Source organism: Ambystoma mexicanum, chromosome 1q (genome assembly GCF_040938575.1).
Source record: "Ambystoma mexicanum isolate Mex_15411 chromosome 1q, UKY_AmexF1_1, whole genome shotgun sequence".
NCBI lineage: Eukaryota > Metazoa > Chordata > Amphibia > Caudata > Ambystomatidae > Ambystoma > Ambystoma mexicanum.
Genome location: NC_090922.1, coordinates 917,801,881 through 917,816,452, shown reverse-complemented (window position 1 = coordinate 917,816,452; position 14,572 = coordinate 917,801,881).

Below are 14,572 nucleotides of genomic sequence, written 5' to 3'. Positions count from 1 at the left end.
GTTCCTGGGCCAGCAGATCAAAGGAGGAATGCAGTCCTGCAGCCTCAGGCAGTGCCAGCACAGCAAGGTGCACATCACCTTGCCCCAAACAGGTGTGGTGCCTGCCAAAGCGGTGGCCGTGTGCCACCAGGCAATACTGCGTGGGAGGAAATGATGGCTCAGGAAATGGATAGGGTGGCCACTTCCATTCTCCCCCCTGAAAGGCAGATGGAGCTCCAGCAGCAGGCAACAGAGTCCATTTGCCACTCACACAGGGAGGGCATGTTGGCGTCCAATAGGGAGCAATGTGCTGGACTGGAGACTCTGCGCACAGCCATATCTGTAGAGTCACAGGCCCACAGGGAAGCCCTGAGGTTGGAACACAGCTCCCTCAAAGATACTCTGTGTGAACTTGAGGTGTCCCGGAGTACAAGGGCAGAACAGCAGCTGGAGCAGCTGACACACACACTGTCAGCTGAGCTCCAGGCAACCTGTCAGGAGATCCGGGCATCACGCGAGGCCATGCAGGCAGAAATGCGTGCTTCCCATGAGGTGCTGCATGGGGATCTCCATACCATCATCCTGCAGAACCAAACCTTTCTGACCCGCATGCTTGCTGCCATGGAGGAGCATGCCAGGGCTTTGCGTGGTCTGCCTCCCATATCACGCCCACCTTCTAATGTACCACCAGAGGGTGATGACAGCAACGGCAGTTCTTCCACTGTAGCATAGCCGTGCAGGCCATGAGCCCATGGAGGTTTTTTTTTGTCAACATCCACGCATGTGGGTGTTGGGGTGCACTCTGTACCTCGTCCCTCCTGGGTGGCTCCCATAAATTGTGTGGACAGTCTGTAGTCAAAACTGTGTATACATCTCTAGTGGGTATTGTTGTAGTGATCTCCACTGCATGGTGGATTTATGTATAGTTCTACATCCATTACTTTTTCCTTATATACATGTACCTTCTTCATGTCTTAACAAGCCCGTCTACTTTGCAGATGCAGTTCATGTTGTATGCAGTACACTGATACATTTGACTTCCAGCAGCACTCTGCAGTTGGAAGGGGTCGATGTGCTGCCGTAGTCAGGTTGTGACACTTGCACTACTTTCATTTATTTTTCTCATATATTGCCACTGTTTGATCAAGTACTGATGTTTTCTCTTGGTGGTAAGTATTTGTTCGTGTGTGTTGTTTTTTTGTTCATTATTGAGAGCAAATTGTCTGTGCCGTGTTTCCATTTGGGACAGTGCACTTTGTGACACTTGTGTCATGTGTTGTGCATTCATTTGGTTGCTTTCACATTGCATGCCATGCCATGGTGTTTTGAGTAGGTGAGATGGGGAGGGGTTGGGTGACATGCCACTTTTTGATGTGGTATTTCGCAAGGGGGTAGTCCTTCATGCTGCATGAATTTGTGCCTTTTTCTGACACAGCATTGGGTGTCTTTGAGTAGCTAGGGATGCACACAATGTAGCACTTCCAGGTGAACAATCTCAGGCTGGTATGGTTGTGACAGTTGACTGTCCCTTTTGTTATCATCATTGATTGTGAGCTGGTATGTGCCAGGCCTGTGTGCACTCCGCAGGGGTGGGATTTTAGGTGAAGTAATTTTCCACAAGCTGGCTACGGGCTGCCTCACCATGTGCCCTTTCACCTCCCATGCGCAGCGGCCGTGCATGTGGTTGGGGATGTGGGGGCACCACCATGTCCACCGGCACGCCCCACCGGGTTGCACCGTTGTGCAGGACACATGCTGCCACTATAATCCTGCACACTGCTGGGGGCGCATATAGCAGCTGCCCACCAGAGCGGTCAAGGGAGTGAAAGCATGACTTGAGCACTCCAAATGTGCACTCCACTATGCCCCGGGTTGCAATATGGGCTGTGTTGTATCTTACCTCGGGTGGTGTGGTGGGGTTCCGAATTGGCATCATCCTGTAGGTGCTCAGAGGGTAGACACTGTCCCCTGGGGAGGTGGTGATGGTTGTCATTAGTGGGGTTTTCACATTTCTCTGTCTCTGACATGCGTGCATGTGCAGAGGCATTTATATTCACCAATTAGCCATGTGTCGCCATGCCGGCCAGCTTCCAGGTCCCGGTTTAGGGGTGACATTCTAAATATAAAACTATCATGGCTGGACCCTGGATAGTTGGCATATACTGAGGTGATGATTCCCTTGGCATCACATACAACCTGGACATTGATGGAATGCCAGTGCTTGCGGTTTCGATAGCTATGCTCAGTGGCCCTGGGAGGACGTAGAGCCACATGGGTGCAATCAATGGCACCTAGCACTTTGGGGAAGTGTGGCACCCTGCAAAATTGCTGGACAACAGCATGCCTTTCTGCAGGTGTTCTGTGGATGCATATGTGCCTGCGGACTGAGGAGCGTGCAGTCATGATGGCCAACACCTGGTGTAGGCAGCGTGACTACGTGGCCTGTGACACCCCCCCACTATGACAGTTGTCCGCTGAAATTAACCAGTAGCCAAGAAGTGCAGTACATTGAGCACCTTTCCAAGGGGCTCAGTGCTTGGGAGCACAGGGTGGGTGATGTGAGGTCATCCTCCCACTCCCTGACCAGTTCTAGGATTATGTGTGGTGGAAACCTGTACCTCCCATACACCTGGTCATCAGGCATCCCAAAAAGGCTGGTCCTGGGTAAAAAAATGCGGGGCCTGGCTATCCTCCTCCTCTTGCGGTGTCCCACGACCACTGCTGCGAGGAACGGTATATTAATTGTAGCGTCTGAGCTTGTTTGTTGTTTGCGTGCATTTTTATGCTGCACGGGCCCGCTTACGCCTGCTTCCTGCTGGCGTACGTGTTTCCGGATAAGCGCATCTTTTTTGGCGCATGGATTTCCCCAGTTCGATTTCGTGAATACGTGTTGTTAGCGCCTGTGTGGGCATTGCGAGCATTTACCTCCTGTTCTCCCCCCATAACAGCCACATGTTCACGTGTTATTCCCCATTCCGCGTGTTATACCCCGTGTTCCGCCCACTTTTCTTGTGTGCGCTACACGATGTGTGCTTTCCCTGTGCGCGCAGCACACGCCGTTTAGTGACGTGTGTGCCCGCGTGTGCCACCCACAGATTTGGCGGACATACCAGGTTTTACCAGCGCAGCGCATTCCATGAATCGATGAACGGCTGTATGCGCGGCTTTGGCACGCGTGCCCTGCGATTTTCACGCCTGCGCTCACCTTTTCGGCACACACTTATTCCATGAATTACCCTGTATATGACTTGCTTCCATTCTCATCTGCTCTATTTTATCGTTTTCTATGGATTTGCTTTTGTAGCAGGCATTCTGTTGTGTGTATTAGAAAAAAAGAAAGTTTGGGTGTGAAAGTTGTGGAAAGTCTGTGGATGCATTGTGAATCGGTGTGAGAATGTGATGGTAGAGATGTAGAGAATGCTGTTTGATTTTGAAGTGGGATGATTGTTATGAGTGGGAAGGTTGTAAGAGTAAAAGTGTGTTGATGTGTGACAGGTTTGGCTTAGTGAGTAAGAGAGTGGGGGTGTGAATGTATGATATCTTGAGGAGAACAGGTGGGGTTCTAATGATGGTGTTAAGATGAGAATAGAAAGAGTGTGCATGTTGAAATATAATGAGTAAGCGTGAAATAAATATTGTTGATTTGAAAGGAATACTGCAGGCTAATATACAGCAAAACTATACTGTTGCAACAACAGACAGATTAATATTAGTGTACTTAATTTGTACGATGTGGAGAATAGTCTTCTTCTGATTCGTGTTTTGGGAATGTTCTTATTTCCTGTAATTGTAAAAGAAAGTAGTGATATTTGGGAGATTAGAAGGAACAGGGCAAAATGAAGTAAGAAGAAGGTGCATTTGCAGGTTACTTAATTGCTGCTGAACGTAATGAAGGAAGTGTTGTGTTTCTGGTTCAATGTATTTGTAATGTGTTGCACTGTTTTTAGACAATAGGGAAACTGTGTCCTAGTAGTAATGCAATGGAGAATTGCTGTTGCAGGAGTGTGTGATGTCTTACAGAAGAGGTTTAGAAGGAAGAGTACTTTATAAGTAATGGGCAGTGTTGAATATAGATGTGTGTGTGGTATACATGCATGTGTGAGCAGGTGGGGAATAGTGGCAGAGGAAGGGATGTAATGAGTGAGGTTGGAAAGTGTGGCATTTATAAGAAATGGAAAATTCAGAGAATTTAAAAAGGTTTCTTTTGAGGAACAGTTTTATGAAAGTAAAAAAAAAAGCGATATGTGAATTTATAGCAGCACAGCGTGTTACTTTGTTGTAAAAGAAAAGAACAGCAGATGGAAAAGCTGTATAGGAACATTTTAAGTGGCAGTTGTGTGGAAGTTTAATCTGTTGGCAGTACATGTATACTTGCCAATATGATGCATTCTAATATGTAAGTGCTAATTAAGTGTTGGTTTTTGTCGTTGTATTCCTGGACTTGTAGTTACACTTTTTCTGTTACAAAAGTTGTACTACAATACCCAGATTGCAGAGAAAAAAAGTAGGACTGGATATGCATGTGCTGCCAAGTTATAACACGTGCACACACCGAGTGACATTTAAAAATCTTGTACACATTGTTTGCATTTGATTTTTTTTAAAGATACACGCACTGCTGTTGTAAATGTATACATGCTTGTGTTAGCTTTAATGAAAATGCTAAAAAGAAATATGTTTAAATGGACAGCATTTTCCATTTCTCATTCAATGTACACTTTGCAAGCTTCCATGCAGTCCTGGTTTTGACTTTGCATTCTGGGAGTTGTAATCTGAGTTGTATAATGGGAGAAGTTGTATTAGAAATGACAGTATGCATGCAGAGATTGGTTCAAGAAGAGAACATGCTCATTGAGGAGCTTATTACAGGGAAAGCAGCACAAAACCTCTATAAATATATATTTGTAAAAGAGTTGCAGAAAATATTTCAAAGAATATAAACATACCTGTACTATGTATTGTTATATGCAAATGTTGAAGAAATGTTGGAGAGTTTCACAGTAGTTTTTGATGCAGGTGGCTATCATAAACAGGAGATATGTACTTTCAGGGTTCAGGTGTACATTTGAAGTGTTGAACTGAGATGACAGGATTAGATGTAGAGCTTTTGGATGTGACTGGTGGATGGATGTATGACTCTTTGAAATCAGCCAATCAGCAGTGTTGAGAACATGAAAGTGGAAAGTGTAGATGGGCACCCTCTGTGTTACGGGATCCACAGACACTGAAGTAGTCCATCGACAGCACACGCCACTTCTGAGTCTTTCAAGGATGCCTGGCATGGAAAGGGGACTGTGGGGATTAGCCAAAGAGGTGTTCTGGTTGTGGATTACAAGAAGAGAAGCTAGTAGCTGTTTTGATTGTTGTGTGCAGTGAAGATGTGTATGGCTATGGCTTTGAGGAAGCAGCGTGGGTGGATTTTGTGAGATTCTTCAATTCAGTTATTGAAGGTGTATGCTCACAATGATGGCATCTTTGGAAGTATTTGATTGGCATGAGTGAAAAGGTTTGTGGCATGCAGTTTGTGGCTTAAACTGGGTATGCTTGTTCTCATTCTTTGAGAGTATGGCTAACTTTAAATGTCCAGACATTGTAATTGTGCATTGTGAAGGTGACATTTTGGGGTATGTGACTCCAATGTATTTGCAGGTTTCCCTGAAGGATTTCTTGAAAAGTTTAATTTAACTGTTTCCTGCTGCTAAGATTATTCTTTCTATAATGAGGCAAACATGGAGAAGTCCAAACTTCTTCAGTCATAAATGGAAGAATCGGGGCAGTTTGTCAATAAAGGTGTATTTGCTTTTATATATGCTGCAGGAATGTCATCTTTTGAGAATGACAATATATGGTCTGCTCATATGAATTTGGTTTGTGAAGATTTTTCTTTGCAAAGTTAGAAATACATTGAAAAGTTCCTGGAAGAAAATTGCAAGCGAAGATGCATAGCGCAATTATGAATCTTTGATGTCCTGGGTGTTAGTCTTAGCAGTGTACGGTGGAGGTGCGAGTTATGGTTGCTTAGCTTACCATAACCAGACAATTTCTGGGGGTTTTTGGTCTTACCTGTAACAATAACGTCCCTTTAAGAAAGTTTGTCCACTGAATTTCATAGGTTTTTATTAGTTCAACGTAACCATATCGTCCATTTTACAGCATTTGTTCAAAGAATTTCGAAGATTTCTGTTAGTGCAACTTAACCATAACGTCCCTTTACCAAAGTTGCTTCACTGAAAATATATATATATACCTTGCTTTTTTAATTGTTGGCTGATGCCCAATAAAACTGGAAACTACAAGGACGTTATTGTATTCTAGAATGCAAGTAATATCAGCATTTACTTTACTTGCATCAAAGTTGATTAGAAATAGCCTGTCAAGTGTACGTAAGCGCGATAGTTATACATAGCTCATGCCTTCTTGAAAGACTGCACTACCAATATCTACCAATGCCTCATCTAGGTTAAGACCTTGTGATTTGTGAATGGTAACTGCATATGCTAGAGTTAGTGAAAATTGTTCTCTGCGTACATACATGTCTTTGAAAAGAAGGAAGCAAGCTGTTGAGCGTCCTTTCCTTTTAACTTCTGATAGTTTGTCAAAGAGAATATTGACAAATTGAATGTTGTTGTCACGTGGGTATGTTTGAAAGACAACAACTGTATCAAGTGCTCCATTAACTAGTCCTTGCTCCACGTCAAGTTTACTTTTAAGCATTACTCTACAGTTTAAAGATCATTTTAATATTTTCTCCAAATCAGCTGTGTTTAGGTATTTAGTCTTGTTGTGGCTTGTTGACACAGGTAGTGTGTTACCATGTACGTCCAGTTTATCTGTGGAGCAGATTTCAATTATTGGTTGCATTTCTTTTTTCAACATTGTTTCATTGAATTTTGAACAGCTTGCAAGAGTTGGCATCAAAGACATACAATTGACATTTTTATGTGCTAATTGTTCGATGGCATCAGTAGCAAATGAGTTATGGCCATAGAGTGCATGGAAGTGCCTGGATTTTAATATTGATTGTGCTTCTTGAGATAGTACATGAACTCTAATACTTTTTAAAATGTTGGCGTATGTGAGGTCTGCAGACTGGCACATGTTTTCTGTTAATTCTCTGTATTGGTAATGTTGCCAAAGGATGACATTTCCTATGCTGCCAAGAGTTTTACGGCACAGTTTGTGCCCTAAGGTTTTAAAAATAGGTTCACCTTTCACTGGTGTCAATTAAAGAAGATCTTCAAAAAGAATAATGTGTTTTCCTCCAAAGAGTTATTCGTAGTCTGTTTTGAGGACCTCTTGCAATCTGAGGTGAATCAAAGCCAACAATAGGTTGGAGACCATGCTCACCTCATCTATTAGCAGAATTTTCATTTGTTTGAAAACTCTGCATAGTTCCATTGCAGCTTATGTGGAAAGTTTGTAATAGTCTAATTTGTTTTGGTGTTCTACTGGAAGGAGTAGTAATTGGTGTAAAGTGACACCGCCTATGTTGTAGGCAGCTAAACCTGTGGGGGCAGTCACAACAGCGGAGAGTTTGTTGTTTGTCAATTGTTGGAGAAACCTGCTGATGATTTTGATTAAGAATGTTTTGCCTGAACCATCTTGACCACTCATGTATAGCAGTATAGGTTTGTAGTCTTGTCAGGTACAGTTTTTATTTTCATGTTGCATACCATGTTCAATTTGTTTTGTTATTTCTTGGAAAATGCTACGCTGCTCATTGTTCAGTTTTGATTTCAGTACAGCAAAGTCGTCTGTATCTTGTTCATACTGACACATGGTGTTTTCTACTTCTGTCATGGCTAATTCTGCCCCATTTGCTATTAGTGGCTGTCCAAGTGGTTCTTGGCTTCCTGTTACAGAAGGTTGACTACTGTCGGGAGTGTCCACTTCTAGTTGGACCTGGAGTTCTTCTTCGTGTTGCTGTTCATTGTGCAACATTGTTTAGTACTGTGTAAAGTTTATGTCTGTTATAGTGCTTTCATTTGCTTTGAAAGCGTCTTCATAGGAGTCATATGTATCCAGTAACTCTTCTTCTTTTCTCTATGGTTTAAAAAGTTGTAGCAGGGACATGTAATACAGTTCTTTATGTTGGGAGATTTTAATGACAATTTGATATGATTAATTAAGCTGTGTTTGGTAAATTTCACTAAGCTGCCTTCACAATTTACATATCTGTATCTACCTTTCTTTTCATCTGGTTTAATATTATTTTTGTATGTGACGTTTTGGGCTACGTGGTAGACACATGGTTTCCAAAGTGGTACTCCTGTTTGGGTAGTATGTATCTAGTATTTTTTTTTTCAAAATGTCTTGGGTTTTGGGATAATTTTTGGCAATTGCTTCTATGTCCTTATATGATTTGGGAACTCTTTTTCTAGATTTAGCAGGACCAAGACTTAGCCATACTATATTGTCTGATTTTCCATAAAAGGTAGTACCGGTTAAACGGTCTGCAGCTTTATAACAGCCAAATTCTCTAAGAGAGAGTATTTTTATGCCTAAACTGTACAATTTCTGTGATAGTGTTTTGTCAGTTGATATGTCATCCCAGAGGTCCTGAAGTGCTGTTTTCTCTGCTCTGGTTAAGAAGGCTGTGACATATCGTGCAAATGCAGTGGAATTGTCTGCAGTGTGCTGCACATCTATGTTTGCATTCCATTGGAGGGCAAAGATTGCATTGTAATCATTGATGTATTTTGATTATTCTGTTCTTTTTATGTAATATGTGTTCTTAGGTGATTTATCTTTGGCACTATGGGGGTCATTACGACCTTGGAGGTAACCATGCCGTAATTTCCAGCATGGTTACCCCTTTACCGGGTACCAAGTCTGGGTTCCTTGAATGAGGAATTACCGGGCCATTCCAACCTTAGAGGACCCAGTATTCCTCATTCAAGGAACCCGGACCTGGTAAATCCCCATTTGAGTCCCCATAAGGCTCAATGGGAATGGGGAGGGAGCTAACAATGGGCCCATTAAAAACGGGCCCATTGTTAGCTCCCCTGTCTGCTATCGGGACCCGCTAAGGGTGCCTGGTTTTACCAGGCAGCCTTTGTGGGTCCCACGAGCAGACTCATAATTTGGTGGTAAGCAGTTGACGGCTCCGACACCACTACCGGTGCCGTTAACCCCTTACCACCAAGGTCGTAATGACCCCCTATGTCTGACTGAAGACATGAAGTTGTTTACTTGACCTGTTGCTGAAAATGGTCTAGGGAAACCAAAGCAGCATTTGGTGTAGTGTTTCCCTTTTTTTATATTTGCGACAACAATATTTCCCACATTTGTGTCTTTGAAATTGTAAAATTTGTGCATGAATGTCACTATGTGTTGTTTGTGAAGGGATTTCACAAGTGACATATTTTTGGATGAACTGCAAAACCGTGGCATCACTGTCTTGACCGAATTTAGGAGCATCTTTAATCCATAATAGAATGTGGATGTGTGGTGCTCCTCTGGCTTGGTATTCTTTTCTCCAAAAGAAGTGTTGAACTTCTCCCAGTGGAGGAACAGTCGTATTACAAATGAAGTGTAGCATAGCAATGAAGTGAAATATCTTGATACATTTACAGGATCTAGAGAGCTCCTGGTATTTTTATATCTGTTTGTTTTGTTTTTGTTTGCTATGCATAGGAAATCGTGTAAATCTTCCCATGCATATTCTTAATGTAACCAACCAAGTGGGTGGGCCAAGGCTTCTTATCATACAGCGTACATCTCTGTGACTTCAGAACCAGTATTCCTTTGTACCACGCATGTTTGTTAAAAGATTTGTAATACTTGACTGTAAAACCTCATCTTTTTCTTGCACTTGTTGTAATAATTGCGTAGCTGATATACTTTGAAAATGGGTACCTGATTTTAATGTGTGTGTAACTCTGTAGCATAGAGTTGCTAGTTCACTTTCAAAGAGAAGGTGGAATATGTATTCCACATTTTGTATGAATCTGGGGTAGTCAGAATACATTTGTAAAGAGCGATATTCTGATGCTGTTATCTGTGTGGGTCTATCATCGTACCTTTCTCCTTTTCCAGTAGGAAAGAGAAGAGGAAAGGCCTGTGCTTCTACACTTTTTTCCCATATGCTGATTGGAGATCCTTCGGCTTGTCGCATTTGGTAAATTTCCCGTGCATCATCTATGGAGTCTTTAGAGTGTAAAGGATGAATTATATAATGGTCTAAAATATTGGATTCCGTAGCAGGATTTAGAAGTTGAAATTGACCAGTTTTTGGTGACTCTTGAATTATTTCAATGGTTTCTCTCAGGTTTTCTTCAATATTAATTTCTTTGTAGTATTCATTGTTGTTTTTTAGATATTGCAGGGCCTGTCTAACTTTATGTAAGGCCATAAGTTGTTGCCAAATTTCGGTGTCTTTTGTAGGTACACCATTTACTAACATAATTAAAGATTGATCTATTGGCCATTGCACTCCTAGAGTGTGTACATTTTCTTTGAGATCTAATGGTATATAAACTACTTTGCCACGAATGCCTTTCACTAACTCAGAGGGAGGTAATTTTGCTGTTTTTGGTTGAAGACGTATTATTGATTGAAATGGGTGCACTGTTTGAATTATGATGCGCTCATATAAATTTAGTTGTTGCAGGGGTTTTGGTAGTGGGAATAATTCCAAGTTATTTGTGATAGCACATGAAGATGTTTGGTTGTTGTCAAGTTTTGCAGTGCAGTAATTGCAAAGTATTAAGGGGTCAGTAATTTCGTATTTGTTTTCTGCTATAAGGTAGAAAGGTAATTGGAACCATTTGGAATCTTCATTGTCTTCTATTTTGTACGTTATGTCTACAGTTTTTGTGCCACTTTTATAAAAAGTCCTGCGGCAACACACACACACACATGGTTTGGTACTTCCATGGAAGTACTTTTAAACTTACAATTTCTTTTGCGTATGTGTTTAATAGAAGGTTGCTATTTGTACAGTAGTTGCTGGATTGTTGTAAAGCTATTGCATTTTGTAAGTGGCTTTCACTTGGCTTTCACTTTACAAAATATTTTCTCTGGATATGCTCTATTTCTTCAAGTAGTTGTTTGGCTGTACCATGTAGAAGATTGTTATTTAAATTGGCTAGTGCTAAAGCAGGACTTTTAGCATAGTGGAGTTTATGGACCAGATTTCTTATAGTTGAATGATGTGTTGATATCATTCTGATATGATGGAAGATGCTTTTGCAAATAGGTCCTGAAATGCAGGCTAATGAATGTCCTTGTAGTCCTGTGTATTTGCGCACTGGACAGGCATCCATATTTTGTACTAGTTTAATTTTTAATGTGTCTTTGCTTTTTACATACTGATTGAGGAACTGGCATAACGATTTGAAAGATTTTTTGGCAAGGTTACACATTGATGTGCACAGCCATTTTTAGACTGGACGTTTTGGTTCAGTTGAATGGAGAGGTGATACTGAGTTTTCTGGGGATATTTTTGTGAGCAGAGTTTCTTGCTCCATAATGGTGTTATTAAGTTTTTCATACCCTCGTCCACTGCTATGTATGGCAATTGGGTTTGTTTGCTTTTGTTTATATGCTTCTTCATTAAAATATGGTTTTGTACTCGTGGTGTGACTCCATTCAACTCCACAGATGTCTAAGAAGCTATTTTTGTTGATATTCCATTCATTGAGAAGTCTTTTTTGTAGTTTAGTAGTTAGTTTTGTTAGTGGTTTCATTCTAAAATGAATAACTTCCTTTTGAGAACAATTGCACTGTCTATCAGAGCTTCTAGGATTAATTTTCTACGGTAGGTTTTAAGGGTTGTGCATGATTTCTCTCCTGTTTATAAAAGGTTCTGAAGGACTCTGTGGTGGAACACTTTTTGTAAAATATTTTGTTTTGGTATGGTTGCTTGGCACTACATCAAGATTTATAGGTGCAGCGTTAGCAGTAGTGATAGCTGAAGTCTTGTTAATCACTTTCTGTTTTGTTTTACATTTTGATAGAGGAGGCAAACTTTCTGTACTGGAAGCTGGTTTTATTTCGCTTAATGACTGTATTAGCTGTTTTGTTTGAACTTTTTGTCCAAAATCTGCTAGAGATGGATGATTATTTTGGAAACTTTTATTTCGATTTGCTCTACTTCTGCGTTGCTTTCTATGGAGTTGCTTTTTGGTAGGCATTCTTTGGGGTCTTGTACTTACTTTTTTATGGAAAGTGTAGGCTTCTTCTAAGTTCTTGTTCGTACTTCAAATGCTGCTGCTTTTCAGGAGAGTGGTCTTCACTGCAATTGTAAAAGAAAGAAGTGTGTTTATAGCACTTTTGTTAATGTAGACATTTTTTTTGTTTTGTTTTTGTTTTTGTAGTAGTAGTGTTTTCTTTTAACTGAGCATAGTATGCACATGCACTTTCCTTTGCCTATGTGCATCCTGTATATTTTATTTAGAATCTGTTAGTTGAATATGTTTTACAAATGAATATAATAGTAAACATATAGAGCACACTTGTTTTTTTAATGTTATGTTATTGGATGTTAGGAGATAGAAGAAATAATGATATGCATTTTTTGCGATTTTTACAGGGTAAATGGCAGAGATCATACAGAAAAGCATGCAATGTATGCATTTGTGAAGGTGTGAGAAATAAAGCAGAAGGATTTCATATAGAGGCAGTGGTGTTGTTTCAGCTGGGAGCCTGATGTCTGCACTCACCCTGCACTTGCCACCAGCTGGCCGTACTTTCACTTATTGTTATTTATTCTTATCCTGTGTACTGCACTGTCTCCTCCATGCACTTCTCCCCCTCCCCTTCCCATGCACTTGTGCGATCTGAATGATACCTGGCCTAGTAAGATCGTTGTCTGTCATCCCTCTGTTCCCCTCCCTTGCCTCGTCATGCCTCGATACACTTGTGTTTAGGCGCGTTATAAATGCCATATCATATCAGATCATATCATATCATATATCATATATCATACTGATCCTGGCTGCGTGTAATTTCATAACACACTGGACATCCTTTTTCATAATTATACTGTTATTTATCCCATCTTTTAATATGAAATAAAACATTTTTAGATAGCTGTGTGTGTAAACAAAAATTTGGAGAGCAGACAGGCTTGCAATTTACACTTCATCATAGCAGATGGGAGACATGATAGTAAGTTCATTTTACGGTTTATACAGGGTAAGTGGTGGTTACTCTGTTTATATGTATTCCTAGAAGAGCTGTACATGTACTGTGTAGAAAATATTCATACCTGTAGTCTGTGTTCATGCATGTGGATGTACATGAATCCGTAAGTAGAAATCTTGGGGAGTTTTATAGTAGTTGTTGCTGTAGGTCCTTTGCAGTCACAGCCCAATTGTACTGAGAGTGATCAATAGTACATCTAAAGTGCTGATATGTGATGATAGAGTTAGATGTAGAGTTCTTGGATGTGATTGGTGGATGATTGTGTGACTACTTAACAGTAGCCAATGAGAAAATGGTGCAGAGAGTGAAGCGGAAAGGGTAGAAGGGCTGTCCCAGTGTTACGCGCTCCACGGACACCGTGGCTGTTTCCGGACAGGGTGTGCCACATTTGGGGTTTCTCAGCCAATCCAGCATGGAAAGGGGACTGTAGGGATCAGCCAATCATATGTTGAGGTTGTGGTTTGTGTTGAAAGAGGCTCTGTGTAGTGAAGATGGCAGAGGTGGAGAAAGTCAGGGTATTGGTGGTTGGAGATATGTTTGTACATCGTTTGAACAAGTATGCTAATTGCAGGAATGTGGCAAACAATTTTGATGTTAAAGGAGTGGAGGTGTTCTGGAGCACTGTGCCTGGTTTCAATGTGCAGGGAATTGTGCAAGTTTGTGGAGATATGGGCAGGGTGAACAGTCAACATGTAGTTGTTTTGCACTGTGGTGCTTTGCATTTGGGCTATGTCAGTGCCCCAACTTTGGTGGCAGATTTGGAACACTTGGTTCAGAATGTAATGAAAATACTTCCAAATGCAAAGGTTATTTTTTCTGGTTTAGTTCCTAGGGCAATATTGGACAATAGTTTTGTTTTTTGTCCTCAGCAAAATATTGCTAGGTTTGCAATCAACCGAGGCATGTTTGCTTTCATGCTTAGAGCTGGTATGTTCTTTTGTAATAATGAGAACATTGATTCTGGTAATGTTGTTTATTTTAAAGAAGATGGCATTTCTTTATCTTTTATGGGAAATGCCATGCTGTTTTGGAACATAAGGGTTGCTTTGGAGAAGCTAATGTGTAGATTTTTGGAAGAAAATGAGAAAAAAACAAAAACATACAAAATAAAAGGTGTTTCTGAAGCATCTGCAAAAACCCCCCAAAAAGGCTCTTTTCAGAGCCAAGCTCGAAGGTGTTTCAATTTGTCCGTGGACACCACGGTTTCCGCGGACAACGTGTATTACATATGGGGATTTTGGGGTTGAGAGGCATGCAAATGGGACTGAGCAGAGCAAGGGATTGGTTAATGAGGTTTACTTTGTGTGTTGTGTAAGGAGAGAGTTTGTCAGTAGGTCTTTTTCCTGAGAGAAGAGCAGATAGCTATGGCACTGTGTTTCAGAAAGCAGATTGTTTGGATTTTGGGAGATTCGTGGATAAATTGGTTGGAGGTGCATGCAAATCG